The sequence below is a fragment of the Colossoma macropomum genome, unplaced genomic scaffold (assembly GCF_904425465.1).
Source record: "Colossoma macropomum unplaced genomic scaffold, Colossoma_macropomum, whole genome shotgun sequence".
In the NCBI taxonomy this organism is placed as follows: Eukaryota; Metazoa; Chordata; class Actinopteri; order Characiformes; family Serrasalmidae; genus Colossoma; species Colossoma macropomum.
This window is the reverse complement of record NW_023494806.1, coordinates 11,858,927-11,875,125: the sequence shown is the minus strand read 5'-3', so window position 1 is coordinate 11,875,125 and position 16,199 is coordinate 11,858,927.

Sequence of the window (16,199 nt, the reverse complement as noted above, 5' to 3'; positions counted from 1 at the left end):
ATGCATGTCGTGCTTGGACCCCAATGATCTCCACTTTTGTTGTAATTTTTTAGACAGTTGCTTAGTTCTCAAATTGGTTGCGACAGTACGCAGACATCACAACATGTATTTTTTGCACTCACTGTTAAAAAGCTACTGTAGAAAGAACTCTGAATTTGTGACTTATAAAGAAACTCATTAAAAAATAAAATAGTTTGTCTTGACTGGTCCATTGACCAGAAATCACCACGGGAAAGATGGATTTTTCTTCAAAATTCTCCCTCTCCAAATTTACCAAACTCTACAGGATTTGTATGAATGTACAATCATCAGTTAAAATGATGTGGTATTCTAGATATCATGTTCTTAGCACAAGGGCTATTAGATTTTGTCCATTAGAGTCCAGCACAGTTCTGGTGTTATCTCTGCTCAAACACCTTTGGTTCAAAAAGTCAGGTTTAGTAGGTGTGTTTGAACAGGGATGTCACCAAACTGTGCAGGATATGTCTCTAGTGAAAAGTGAATGCCATGAATGCCCCTGGGTGAGACTCCTGGTAGGAGGCACATTCAGCATGCATAATGGATGTGGCAGTGTAGCACTTGTAGCACTCAGAACTGGCCTGTGAACTGTGGCAGTTACGCAAAACTCAACTGTTAAAGTACTCAAAGCCTACACAATAGGCCACGATGTTGACACAACAAAAATGGCTCACCTTCCGAGGAGCGCTAAATTGTATTGCTGAGGACAGAAATTAATTAAAACCATAATGAATTGCTTAGTCATTTAATGGGGTGTTGTGAAACCAAAGCAAACACACACCCCCAGCTCTTGGCATTAAGTCCCGTTAGCTCACCCACCCGCTGTCCCTGCCTCATGCCAGATGAGTCATAGTGCTCAAGTACTCATTCATGGATGTGCTGTCAACCATCATTGAGATTAGCACTCACCTGAGAGTGACTGATTGACTGCTAGATATTCAGTACATTCCCAGCAATTAAGGCTACAGTCTGCGATTTTTAAACAACAAATAGAGGATTACACAAGTTGAATGAAGACATTGAAGAAGTGCTTTAACTTGCCTGAGCGTACCAATTCACGACCAGAACAAGTGTTCAGAAAGTGAGGGCATTTTTTAAAAGTTAAGGCGTCAGACAGGATGTTTTTCAGCACTCACTTACATGTAAATGAACAAATCAAAGATGGTATTGCTCCAGCTACTGCCAATGTGAAGAACATCACGCCTATGAAAACCCCAGGAAATGAACCACTATCCAAATATTGATGAGAGTAACAGGCCATTGACATAATCTACTTAATATGAAGTGTATTTGTTACTTATCACCACTTGGTTTCTTGCAATTAGAAAGCTAGAGCTAGTTTGTTTCAATTTCTATTTCAATTCATTTAATATTTATTTAATTTAATTCACTCTGCAGTGCATACAATCTACATATGGAAATTAAACTAGCCTGTTTTGAATTCAATGTTTTGTGATGTCACAAAAACCATGTATTTACATATACCCACCTATATAGCCTACAGCAATTTAGCCACAGTTTATATAGATTAGGGCTGCTAGTCAATCCTAAAAAGAGTTGATTCTCATATTCCAGGCACTTGGGAACTGAGAGTTGACACCAAAGCTTAGGACTTGATCACACGGTGATGTTCAGTTCTGCTGTACACACACCTAGTGTTTATTCTGCTGTCTAGACAAACTTCCACAATACACAAATCACTAGAATTATGACTCCTGCTTGTGCTCACACTTAACCCCTTCCTGTTTAATTAGTGTTAAATTCTTGCATATAGTGCAAGATTGATTTTTGGAATCGAGAATAAAAAAATCATTGTGTAGAATTGACTCTTAGAATCCACTCAGTCAATACTCATTGCTTTGAATTTGAATTGGAGTTAACTCCAGAATTTCTGGTGTGTTTTAGCTTGAACTGCTTTTCGAGCAGGGCACAGGTGTGTCGATTTAATCTAAAAAAAAATTACTTAATGTGGAAACAAGCAATTGAACTAGTTTTATTCAAATTAATTAAAACCAAATTAAAACTATTGTTTCAATCAAAATATTATGGTTGATTTTTTTAGGCTGAACTAGCAACTATTTTTTTTTGTACTATTTTTATAGTAGAGACAAGCCATCAGAACAGAGGTCATGTACATATATCAGTCTTGAAGGCAGAGCCTTTTTAATTATAAGGAATAAAGAGAACTTGGAACTTGTCAAAAATAGTAACAATGAAATATGTCTGTTTTTGGTATATAAAACCATGCGAATGTAGTAAGACAATGCAAATAAGTGAGACTCAGAAAAACAATTTAAAAATGTACATATAAAAACTGCTATTTTTAAACTTGCACTCTACTGCAAGATGTTGGGTTGATTTTAGATTACTTGTACACCTGTTGAATGAGGCTGTTGAATAAAGGGATGCATGGATGGATAGACAGAAGGATGGATGGATGGATGGATGTGGACAATGTGCAGTTTCTTGTCGTCATTAGATTGCTATCTGATTCAAACCTACACAAGGATTGTACAGCTGATTAGATATTAATGAGAAGCGGCAAGGCTTCACTCATACTTGGTCATTTATCTTCAATGATCTTTAAAGTATGCAGTTCAGTCCTGCTGTGGCATTGGTCAAATTAGGTAAGCATTAAGTCTGTGACCGCCTTACATGGACACAGAGCTATGAAAGCTCATATGATCAGACAGCAAGCGTTTCTTAACAGGCTTGCTAACTGATCCTCTGGGTACAAAGCAGCCCTGTTCTTTTCATGTCACAATCGGCGAGTGGAGGGGGTGCTGCTGAGCGGCATAAAGTGGTCAGTCCATTGAAGGGACTAAAGAGGCTTGTAGTGTACAAAGCATGGGCTGTGATAATGGTGGCAGTATAACACAACCAAAATAGGAATATGGAGCGAGGCTGAGAGGAAAAGCTGTGCTGCCCATCTTTTCCTGAGAAAACAAATACATTTGTTTGGGGACGACATTATGTGTTTTGGGAATGCACTTAAGTGCGCTGTTTCTTGGTAAGCAGTGATTTCTTAGCTTTAACAGCCTTAAGAATGTGATGGAAACTAGTAACACTTGATTTGAAGGCTCCACAGGGGCTTCATAACACCTGCATAACCATTGGATAATGCATTTAAAGAGCAATGCTTGGGCATTTATGTACAATTTATGTCAGCATTTGGAAGATGACATGCTTAATGAAGTAACTGGCCTTATATGTAAGTTGTTTGCTCCTTCTATAACACTGTTATGAAGCATCACTGCCAAGTAATAGAACATAAAAGCAGGGGCCTTATAAGTCCTGCTAATGTCATGTTGTGACAACTGACATTAGCTATACATAAACACTCAAGTATTAATTCTTAAATACATTATTTATTGCTTACTTGTTCTTATATAGATAAATATGGTGATCATTCAAAAATCAATGCATTTAATTTACCTGATTTATATGTTTACCACATGTACACCATTACCATATTGTCTTTGAATTTAGGCAATAATTCTGTTGATGTAATATGTTTTATTCCTGTGGAAATCGCACACATTCAGGCAAATTCAGTGCTTATGTTTTTGTTTAGTACATTCTGTTTTCCCATAAACCACATTAAAGTGGCTGTTGTGTTCTTTCAGTGCACAAATGCTGCTGGCCAGATGAGGAGCCATGCTATGGACCAGCATATTCATTTAAACAGCACACAGGGAGAGGGCTAGAATGGTGTCTCCTCTCTGGATCTCTGCCCAGATGCCCTGTCCAGTCTGGCTGCTCATTTTCTCCTATTCTATCAGGATTACACCCTCTCAGTCTGAACTAGGTTTGTATTATTTAAAAATGACAATATACAGTTAAATATGTTGGCAAAATAGAAAGCGTCTTTGATCTAACACAATATTTAGTTTTGCTACATGTTTAATCCAAAGACAGTATCAAGTAATCTATTTTCATGTTTTTGACTCTGAGATTCTAGCAACACCTCCGCCTCGTTGCAGGTGCCTCAGTATTATGTCATAGCACAACCTGGACTGCATGGAGTGATGAACACTATTGTCCATCACTCGTTGTGTGTGCGCAGAGTTTTACTTCATTTGTAATGATAAAGACCCAGATAACTGAATGTGCCGTATGCTAATCTCTCATTCGCTTGCATAATTTGACAGGGGGCTCGCCAAAACATTGTGCCGCTCCACCTGTAACCTAGCAACAGTGGACTTCAAACTACCTGTTTCCTCAAAGTGTGGTGTCTGTTCACCCTGAGCATTCACTTTGAGGAAAAAAAAAGAGAATTTATAGGATTTATAACACAAAAAAATCAATCTTTAGTCATGCATGTGATTTTAAGATTATTTCTACACTCAGTGCTCTAAACTGTCATCTTCAGTACCTTTACTAGGGGAACATAATTGCACCATATTTCATTGAAATTCTATATTTTTAAGTTGTGTTGACTCTATACAACCTGTCTTTACTCCAGACATTTTATTTTATTTTTCTTTTTTAAAACAAGACATTATGAAAAGGTAAAAATACGCTTCCTCTGGAAAAAGGTATTTAAGGTACACGATTGGACCTTAAAACCACTGTTGCACCTTTGAGGGTAGACTCACATTGTTTATACCTTGATGAACAAGAAATGTACCTGCACAGTACCTTTTTTTCTGACAGTATATGTCTGTTACATACAGAACGGCATGATTGTGCATCTTCCAATTGGCTGGGTTGTATATCAGTCGAATCTGCACTTTTATAATGAATTTTGTTCCTGACAAACTATAACTATTCAAAGAACTCATCGGTTTTACATGCAAGTCTCATAATATGCTATAACAATGTTTAATGAAGTTAATAAAGTTAAAGGAACCAAATTTACACAATTGTCTTCATATCCAAATGTAGTCAATCAGGAACGACATATATGGTCTCTAAAGTTTGCTTTTTTAGTGTTGCACTGGATCTGAGAAGCCAATGCTAATAATAAACTAAGCCAATAACAAGTAATGGAAGGTTATGCTTTACCATTAGCATCAAGCAAATCATGCAAACTGCATGCCTAAATTGTCCCACACTTGCTTCAACATGCATGATTACTTCAAAACACACTTTTAAGAACCACATAAGCCCAACTATTTGAGATTTGCATGATGCTAATTGGTGGTCGGCTACATTAGCCTCATAACTCCATTGCAAAACTAAGCGAAACAACTTTTGACACCAAACATGTCTTCACTGATCGGCTACATTTCAGGTTAGCAATGGTGTAGTGGTGTCTGGATAGGCGGGTGTGCTGTTCCTTATTAGGAACCCCCAACACATCAACACCATTTTCACACACAGCGCTCTACCTTATCCGCTAACATGTTTTCTCTGTCCTTTAGTGTTCTCAACCCTACCCAAGGATGGGGTTGGTATTCTGAACAGTCCACTGATGTTGCACTGTGCAGTCTTTGACTCCAGTCTCCAGAGGGTGATACCGGTGAAAGTGGGAGAAAGACAGCGGCAGTCTGGGTGTTGGAGTTTATCAGATGGCCAATGGCTCACTGTTCTTTACCCAGTTGCAAGAGGAAGACCAAGGAGGATACACCTGCAGCGCTAAGAAAGGAAGCAAGCAGATCAGAACCATCGTCAGAGTCAGCAAAGCATGTATGTAGCGGTCCTGTAGAAGGCATCCTTAAAAGAAGCACTGGCTGTACAGTAATGTATGTTCTTCTGTTATGTTTCAGCTACTATAAGGCTGGCTTTACTCTATAAAACTTTTATGCAACTAGTTGCAGGTGGTGAGTTGCATGCAATATAATAATTTCTGTGCAACTTGATTATTACACAAAGCAATTCAAAAATAATCAAAGTTTCACAAAACACGTCCGATTATTCCACTAGTTTAATTATCAGCGAGTATTTTTTGATAAACCGTATCCGTCACACTTCATAAAATGATCTGCAGTGTGTTACTTGTGTTTGCACATTTGTAGCATTTTGACATCAGTTTTTTTCCAGCTGTCATATTTATTGTTTAAAAAGACTTTCAAAAAGCAGGAGGAGATATTACTATATCTTTCTAAAGGAATAATCAAATGCTTCACGAGGACTTATTTTTATTTATATCTTTATCATTATTATATTTGAATTTGTTTAATGGTCACGTTGTATGTGGAAAACCGTTTTAGCTTGTGAGCTTCAGGTTTTTGATAAGAAAAATTTGAATAACAGAAATGTGATCAAAATGACTTGTAAAAACATGACATTTCACATGTAAATATAGAATGTTAGCATGTCAGATTTCAAAATTTAACCAGCACTAATAATAATAATAATAATAATAATAATAATAATACAACCTTATTTCCAAAAAAGTTGGGATGCTGTGTAAAAAGTAATAGAATGCAATAATATGCAAATCATACAAACCTTATTTTTAACTCCAAATATTACAACACATCAAATATCGAAACTGAGACATTTTAATGTTTTTTTGAAAAAGATATGCCCATTTGGAATTTGATGCCAGCAGCACATTTAAAAAAAGTTGTAACGGGGGCGTGTTTACCACTGTGTTTCATCACCTCTTCTTTTAACAACACTCTGTGAGTGTTTGAACTGAACTGGAACTAAAGAAACTGATTGCTGTACTTTTGAAAGTTAAATGTTTTCCCATTCTTACTTGATAGAAGATTTCAGCTGCTTAACAGTTCAGGGTCTTCTTTATCATAATTTTTTGTTTCATAACACTTCAAATGTTAGTGGTAGTGACAGATCTGGACTGCAGGCAGGTCACTTTAGCATCTGGACTCTTGTCCTGTTGAGCCATGCTGTTGTAAACCATGCAGAATGTGATTTGGCATTGTCTAGCTGCAGTAAGTAAGTTCTTCTCTGAAAAAAACCTATATACCTGTATATATTGTTCAGCATTAATGGTGCCTTCACAGATGAACATGTCACCCATGCCATGTGCGTTAATGTCCCCCCATACCATCATGAATACTGGCTTTCGAATTGTGTGCTGATAACAAGCTGAGTGGTCTTTAGCCCGAAGGAGGCAGTGTCCATGATTTCCAAAAAGAATTTTAAATGTTGATTTGTCAGACCACAGGACTCTTTTCCACTTTGCCTCAGTCCATCTTAGATGAGTTCAGGCCCAAAGAAGGCAGCTGTGTTTCTGGATCCTGTTTATGTATGGTTTGTTTTTGGCATGGTAGAGATTTAACTTGCATTTGTGGATACAGCGATAAACTGTGTTTACAGACAATGGTTTTTGTAAGTGTTCCTGAGCTCATGCAGTGATTTCCTCTACAAAATCATGCCACCTGAGGGCCTGAAGCATACAGAAACAAGAAAAATCTTTTAACAATATTATGTACTGTAGGTGATGAAATCTCCAAGTTCTTTGCTATTTTACTTTGAAAAACATTATTCTTGAATTGTTGCACTATTTGCCTGCGCAGTGTTTCATAGAGTGCTCAACCTCTCCTCATCTTTACTTCTGAAAGCCTGTCTGGGATTCTCCTTATATACACAATCATGCTACTTATCAATTCCAAAATTTAAAATGTTGTCTTTGTACTATTTTCAATATAATATAGGATTTAAATGATTTGCTTATCAGTGCATTTTGTTTTTATTTACATTTTGCACAGCGTCCCAACTTTTTTGGAAATGGCTCTGTAACAATAACGATGAAACAGTAAAACATGATGATGATAATGAAATATAAAAACTGAATTCGCATATTATATATTTTTTTGAGTAAGAAATCAATTTGAACATAGAATAATTAGAATGTATTTAAGTTTTACTTATGACAAATGAATTAGCACATGTTAAAGTGTGATTCGTCCTTGTAAAAGCTGTTCCTCTCACTAAAGTGAATTGAGAAAGCCCTGCGTTCTTGTAAGTGAGAAATCTGCCATGCTAAAATATAACTCTTACTAGCAAAAGTTGAACTGTAACCTGTCAATTGAGAGTTAAACTTATGTTTCAATCTGTAAAGTCAGTCTTAGGATACAGATCACTGTCTGGAAACAACACACAGGGGATGTTTGGTAAATACAGTACATGGGGATGTTTTCTGCATGCGTGAGCTTCAGTTTTGTATTTGCAGATTTGGAGAACATCTTCTTCAGTCCTCAGTCTCAGAGCGCTGAAGAGGGTCAGGATGTCTTTTTCCAGTGTGTGTCTGGGGACAGCTCTCCACCTGCACACATCTCATGGCTGAAGAACGGTAGAGCTGTCAGCAAAGGAACTCAGATTCAGGTGCTTACAGATGAGAACACATATAATCTGCACAGTGGTCATATTTATAAGGGGTGTAAAACTTTGAATTCTTTGGGAAATGATTTGATAAGTTTCATCTCAGTCTAATTTTAAATAATTCAATTGTTTCAGTACTGTTCAAAAAGGTTGAAACATACTGAATATACAGAAACAATACACAGACTTACAAATTTATTTTGGCCAAAAAAGTGAGTGCACACTTTAGCATAATCCATTGTAACTGATTCTAATATTCCCAAATCAGTGTGTTTTTACACCGCTAATAACTGGGTAACAGTAGCTCTTGTTTTTGTAGATTTAATGAATTTCAGCTTGGCCACACATGCAATGCATTTCTAATCCACTAGATGTCACTAAGTGCTTTAAAGTTTATTGTATGGTTTCGGTGCATAGAAAAGGTCTGTTGAACTAAGCTGTACTATCTGCATTTAAAAACATATTCTAAACCACAACAGTAACAGTTTTGACTTACAATTTTAAACAAAAGATAATGATTACAATGATTTTTTAATGATCACAAAAGGTGGAATCTATGTGGGAATGGAAATGCGTGTTTGTTGGAGAAGAGCACACTTCTGAGAGGAAGTAAAGTCAATGAGAATAAACTAGGGTGCCCCTTTGAGAATAAAGTTTCTGCACTTTCTCTGATATTTCCTCCAGAACTGCGACCCCAGAGTTTCCTTTTTAACAGAACTGCCAAAAGTCTTGTCTGTCTGCATGTTTTTATTGGCAGGGTCAGTATGGAGGGGGCAGCCAGAAAAAGACCTCAGGCACTTTGCACCTGGTCAATACTACCAAAGCAGACCAAGGCATTTATGTCTGTGTTACCCACAATCCTTTACTGAACATAAGCAAAGAGAGTGCTCCGGCCACACTAACAGTTCGTGGTATGTGGTTGTTTGTTCCTCTCAGTGAAGATGTAAAACTGTCGCTTCTTGTTTTTCAGCAGCTTGTGGTTCCTCATGAAAGGTTTCTATTGACTTGCAGGGGTCAGCGCAGGTCTTGAGTTGGCTCAGAGCCCTGAGAATCTCACAGTTCCTGCAGAAACAGAGGCCGTTCTTCACTGTGTGGTTCAAGGGTTTCCTACTCCAGTAGTGCAGTGGTTTAAAGATGACCAAATGTTAGCCAATACCTCACGATGGGACCTGCAAGATGATGGACAACTGCTTGTGTTTGAGTGAGAGAGATCATCATTTAACTACTCATGAAACGTATTTGGTTTCACTTTCTAATACCGTCTCTATAAGAATCTATGAACACATTCATCACATGTTATAATGCATTCATAAGGCATTATAAACATGGCTATACATATCTCTGAAAATAAATTTATTATGCATTATGAATTGTTAACATAATACATTATAAGTAGTGTTTATAACATGTTATAAGAGCTTGTAAGTTGTATTTGTCCGCTGTGTATCCTCCAATATTAGGAGTGAGGCTTCAAGTTGAAGTATTTACTGATGTGTGTACTGAAACACTGCAACATACAAAGTAAAGCACCTTACCAGCTTAACATGTCAGATCTTAAAGTAGTAGCGCCATCAGTAGTATTTTACCCAACACAGGAAAGTCAATGTACACCACTGTTAGCCTGATGCTAACTTAACACTTATATCCAGTAACTGCTAGCAAAACTAGTATTACTATACACAAAACCCCTCTTGTTGCTGGGGCGGTACCCTCAAGGGTACATCTCAGTACTTTTAGTCAGCAAACATAATTCTACCATTCCATTGAAATGATATTTTTCTATTCTATTTCTAAGTTCTATTGACTCCACACACCCCGTCTCATCTCCAGGCTTTTTATATTATTGCTCTGTTTTAAAACATCAGGTTATCAAAAAGGTACAAATACATATTTTTCACCTGGAAGAACTTATTTAAGGTACACATTTGGACCTTAAAACCACTGTTGTACCTTTAAGGGAACATTTACATTGTTTGTACCTTGATGAATGAAAAATGTACCTGCACAGTACCTTTATTTCTAACAGTGCAGTGTAGTGATGTTACAAAGTGAAGGTTTCTAGTGGTTAATGTTAGAACAAGTGAGGGAACACGTTACAATGATAACCCTCTACTAACTGGCCTCTCACTTCACTCCACAGCAACTTCATTCTCAATGTGATGTCAGAGGGAGATTCAGGGGAGGGACCTGAGGGGTACTTGCTTTGCCGTGATGTACTGTAACTGTAAAAGTGAGACCACTGGTTAAGGAAAGCACACTGTAGTAATCACTCTGCACTGGACAACTTGTTTGGGCTGACATTTGAATATTTAAGACATAGGCCCCAAAGGACCAGTCCTAACAACTCTCGTGGTGAGAAATAAAATATTTGTCTCACTTTGCACTCTGCAAGCTGGGACTGACTTCTCTGGCACTAACAAAATGGCATGTTATTTACATTACGTATAATGCATTATGTTAACAATTCATAATGCATAATAATATAAATTTTATACATATTTATAACCATGTTTATGATGTCTTATGAATGCATTATAACATGTTATGAATGTGTTTATAATGCTCATAGACATGACAGTCATAGAAAGTGTTACCACATCTTTTACATTTTTTTTTTTTACTCTAAGGGCCTGTACGTGGGCCCATACATCAGTTATAACTCTTATGACTACATAACTTACATATTAGTTACTGAATAATAAGACTTAAAACAAGTACCTGAAAAATAGGCCTAGAAGCCTTGTGCTTATGGGTCATTTATGTATTACCTTATTAGATATAAGCTTTAGAGTTTACCTTTTTTACCTAGTCAATTCATGACATAATTAACATGAGTCACCATATCATCATTTAAAAGACTAAGTTCTTGTTTGAGTGTAATGACCTTTGTCTGCTTCTAAAACATCTTCTGCTTTTTGATGATGTCACTGTGCACAAGTGGGCAGGGGAAAGTAATATTAACTAATAATGTCATGTTTCACCCCCTCCCATCACCCCTACCTATCGTCGAGATAGCTAGCTCAGAGGTAACGTGATGATGTGTTTCACTCTGAAATACATAACAGTACAAAAGGAAAAAGCGCTATGATTTGCAATGTTGGTTTTAATAGTGCTTTTATATAGAAACATTTTCTTGTCTCAAGTGATAGGAATGACTTAAATTCCAAACGTTCTTTAGGAGAGTTTTGCCAGAGGATGAAGGATTCTATCACTGTGAGGTCAACAATGAGAAGGAAAGACTGAGATCACAGTCTGCGTACCTCCTTCCTGCAGGTATGTCTATGTCTAACAGGGTTTGAGCTATATGAAAATGTCCTAGCATGACATCAGTGATCAAAACTGCAATGCCTTTTGGTAGTCTCAGAGTACTGTTAAAAGATATAGATTTTTGAAGACATAAATTGACACACTGAACTCATTTACCTCAGGTATTCATGGACTTTTTACTGAACCATAGACTTTCTTTATACTATCAAAAAATCAACTAAAATTTAAATATAAATAAAATGATCATCTGCCCTACTACTGTTTACAGTTCAGTTGAAACTATGTTAAAGTGTACTGGGAGGTTATAGCAGTAGGTTATTTACTTCCACTTTTAACAAGACAGTGTTCATTCACTGTTGCCAGAATTATTAAAATCTGAAACAGTATGAATATGATTAGGTTTTGTACTATGGTTTATCCTTAAAACTGCCAAGTCCTTATATATGCGTGCAAACACATGTGAACACTGCTATGGTATTACATTCACTACATGCTGAAGTTTTTTGTTTCTCTTTTTGATAGTGATGGACTGGACATTTGTTCTCCAGCCTGTCAATAAAACTGTAAGGAAGGGGGACTCAGTGACCCTGTCCTGCAGACCTCCACATAGCAGACCCCCTGCCCAGGTGGCGTGGTTTAAAAACAATCGGCTCCTCCGGCCCAGGCCGCACCTCAGCATGGAGCCCACTGGAGACCTGCTCTTCCACAGGTGTGCATGAACTGAGTGTAGCTTAAGCAGGTTCATATTTTCAGTTTGTAGAGAATTGCTGTCACAGTACCCCATGTCTTTTACAGCGTGCTAGAGACAGATCAGGGGTATTATTTTTGTCGGGCATCTAATCCTTACCTACAAAGGGCTGTGACCTCTAGAAGAATCTTCCTGGAAGTTCTGGGTATGTTATTTTTAGTTCATGATACAATTACATCACTATACAGTACAATGACAGATATATAGTTTGGCAAACTATAAACTATAGCAAACTATTTGGCCACAGGTAATTTGTTTGTATTTGAATATATTTTGTTTTAAACTATTTTAAAAGAATGTTTTGGCGAAAAATGTAATTTACACATTTCCCCCCTGATCAGCTAGAACCTATTTGTGTATAAAGTTTTTTTTTTTAATTTGGAAGCACTGAAGCTATGAGGCTAATGTAGCTAACAAGTAAAGAAAGCTTACACCCCCCATTTAGCACTGCATGCCACATCACACTCTTGCCTCAACCCAGTTATCTTAAACAGACTTGCTTATGTTGTTTAATATTATTAAATATAAAAATAGACAAAAGTACAACATTATATATGAAAAAAATTGTGTATAGTGACTTTCGAAGCTTGAATTTTGTCCATGTTTTTGTTCACTTTTAAAGATAACGATGCAAAACTTAATAAGCAAACTTCACACACTATTCATGTTTTGGATGACTGACCTTCAGGATAAGGAGAAATCTGTGTAAATCTGATTTTTCACTGAGCTAGTCCTTTAAGCAGAATTAATTTTCTACATTATTTCCCAAAGGTAGGCGGTACCATGTACCATTTTGGGCTCATTGTTTCTGGTTCTGGTTGCTCTGCTTTGGCAGCTCCCCCATCTGTGACTATCTGGCCCCTGGTAGTGACTTCCACGGTGGGAGCAGAGGTGCTGATCCAGTGCCAAGTGTCAGGGTACCCTGTTCCCTCCATAGAGTGGACCAAGCAGGGTCGCTCACTTAGAACAGGAGGCAAAGTTACCATAGGGTAAGTTTTCCATTATCATACACACTTAAAAAGATGGTTCTTTAGTAAAGAAAAAGTTCTTTGTAGAACCATGAACACTCAAAGAACTCTTTGAGTGATTAAACTGTTCTTTGCATCGTTAAATGTTTTTTAGATTGATGGAGAATGTGTTTTATATGGTTCTATATAGAACCTTTTTTGAAAAGGGGTCTATATAGCACCAAAAAGGGTTCTTCTATTGTTATAAGCTTGAAATCATAACAATAGCAGAACCTTTTTTGGTGATCTATAGAACCCTTTTCAAAAATATAGAACCTATAGCACATTCTCCATCCATCTGAAGAACCATTTCACCGTGCAAAGAACCCTTTAATCAATCAAAGGGTTCTATGAGTGTTCATGGTTTAATATACCATTTTCTTTAATAAAGAACCCTTAAAAAAACATCGTTTTAAAGTGTGTATTATAAATCAGATAATTGTAAATATACATTAGAGAAGCACAAAGTGTCACTGAAAGTGAAACAGTGTGTGATACGGGCCTATGCAACGCTGATGTTGCACAAGGCTGCAATATGCAAATGAGCCCTTTGTTGTGCACCATCAGATGTTTCAGATGAGTTTCTGTGGCTGTGTCTGGATGAGTCATGGTCTTAATTTCAACAAATGTAAATAACTTTGGTAAAAATAATGCAGGCCCATCTTTAACTACAACAAGGATTTATCTGTGTGTTTATTCAATTGTTGCAAGGTGCATCACAATTGAAACATGTGGCAACATAATCGCAATATGCTGTTTGTACATGTACTATGCATGATAATCATTACTTCGTTCACAGGGTACGAAATGCAACTCTGTATATTTCCTCGGTGAGAATCTATGATGAAGGTTTTTACACATGCGCAGCCTCCAATTCTTTGGGACAAGATAAGAAAACCACTACCCTGCGTATAGCTGGTAAATTTGCTTCTAGCTGCCGTATAAGTTTGCCATTTATTCTTGATAAAGCTGCATCAGAATCAATTAATATGCATCTTGCCTTCTGATTTCAGCAAAGCCAGTCATTGTATCATTTACGGGGTCAGTGAATGTGTCAGAAGGAGCCACGATTGTTCTCCCATGTCGAGCTGTGGGAAACTCACCGATGAAGTACACTTGGAGCAGAACTAGCCTTCACACTCCTCTCTCACTTTCATCACGAATTTACACTGATGGTGAGTCGGAGATTGCATAAGGACCCAGTGAGAATCAAAATACCTCTGAATGCAAGTCTTTTACTGAACACACTATGGTTGAAAAGTTGATAAAAAAAATGATGAATAAAGTCAATCTGCAAAAGTCAGGGACCACCCTTAATTTTACCCAATTTGCAGTCAAAATGGTCATTAAGCAAAGTTATTCATTTATATATAAAATATATATTTCTGAAGAGATTAGATATAGGATAATCTACTTTCATAAGGAACAGGGAAAGTCAAAGTACAAAAATAAGTAGAGTTTAAAAAGTAATAAAAAAATACTGTGATAATGGGACTCCAAAAACTGTGCAAGACCTGGTAGACCACCAAAGCTGCCACCAATATATAAAAGCTGTCATCTTTGAAAGAAAATCAAAAGAAAACCAATCTGAAAAAAAGTCTACAGGTTTTTCTGTCCATCTTTCTACTGTGATGTAACACGTTCATACATTGCCTTTTGTAAGTCTGTATTGTTCCTTGTTGTTAGAGTAATTTACCCTAACAAAAAACCGGTGACCATATCCATTAGGTCCAGCATACAGAAAAAGAAATTCATTTTTAAATGGGGAGCAGCCTCTGAACTGCACTTAGCTACCAAGGAGCTGAAAAAAGAAATCTTTAAATCTTTAAATGTTTAAAGCTAAATTTTTAAACCTGGACATAGGTTTATAGTCCCAAACTGCAGAACAAAGCAGTATAACTACAGGCTGTAGTAATATTGCATAGAGGATTGGAACCTTGAGTATTTTTATGTTTATTAATTGCCAGGTGTCTGTGTTGTTTGTAAAATGAGTTAAGATGGATGCTGACTCGTCTACTGCAAACCAAATTTACTTACGAGTACAAATAAAGTAACTTGAAACTGAACCTAAAGGAAATAGACAAAAAAGAAGGAAATTTGCTAATCAAAGAGAAGCTGGTGTTTTCAGTGCAACTGACTTCTCACTGTTCACATCCTGACCTCAACATCATTACACATACTTTTGATTAACTGGACTGTGAGAAACAGAAAATGCAAACAACTTCTGAGACTAAACTTTGGAGGTGTGTGATAAAAAGATGGAAGTTGTAATTTGTGAAGTTGGATGTAGTAAAGGGTGGATGGAATAAACACTGAAAAATTTAATATTATATTTAGACTGTTAAATATTAGACATTATATTATATTACATTAGATTACATTATGTTATATTACATAGAAATATTAAAGTAATACGATTATTTTGTTAAATATACATTAACTGAGCACTTAGAAACACTACTGATACTGTGAGGGCCTCCTTTTGCATTCTCAAAACAACCTGATGTCTTTATGGCATGGATTCCGCAAGATGTTGGAAACATCCATGATAACATGATTGCGTGACGCAACAGCTTTCTGTTTTTGACTGACAGAAGCGGAACCTGCTGTGGTCTTCTGCTGTTGTAGCCTATCCACCTCAAGGTTGTTGCGCATTCTGAGATGTTTTTCTGTTCACTACAATTGTACTGGTGCCAAAAAGTGAATGACTTGTGCTTAAAGGCCATTTTGACTGGAAAATGAATAAATGAAGGGTGGTCTCTGGCTTTTGAACACTACTCTGTATACTGAATGCTTTTGCCTTTGCGAGTTTACATAATATTTTGTCCCATAGATAATGGAACACTGCACATCTCCAATGCCCACCAGTCAGATGCGGGAGAGTATTACTGCACTGCTGAAAATAACAAGGGTCAGGATAGTAG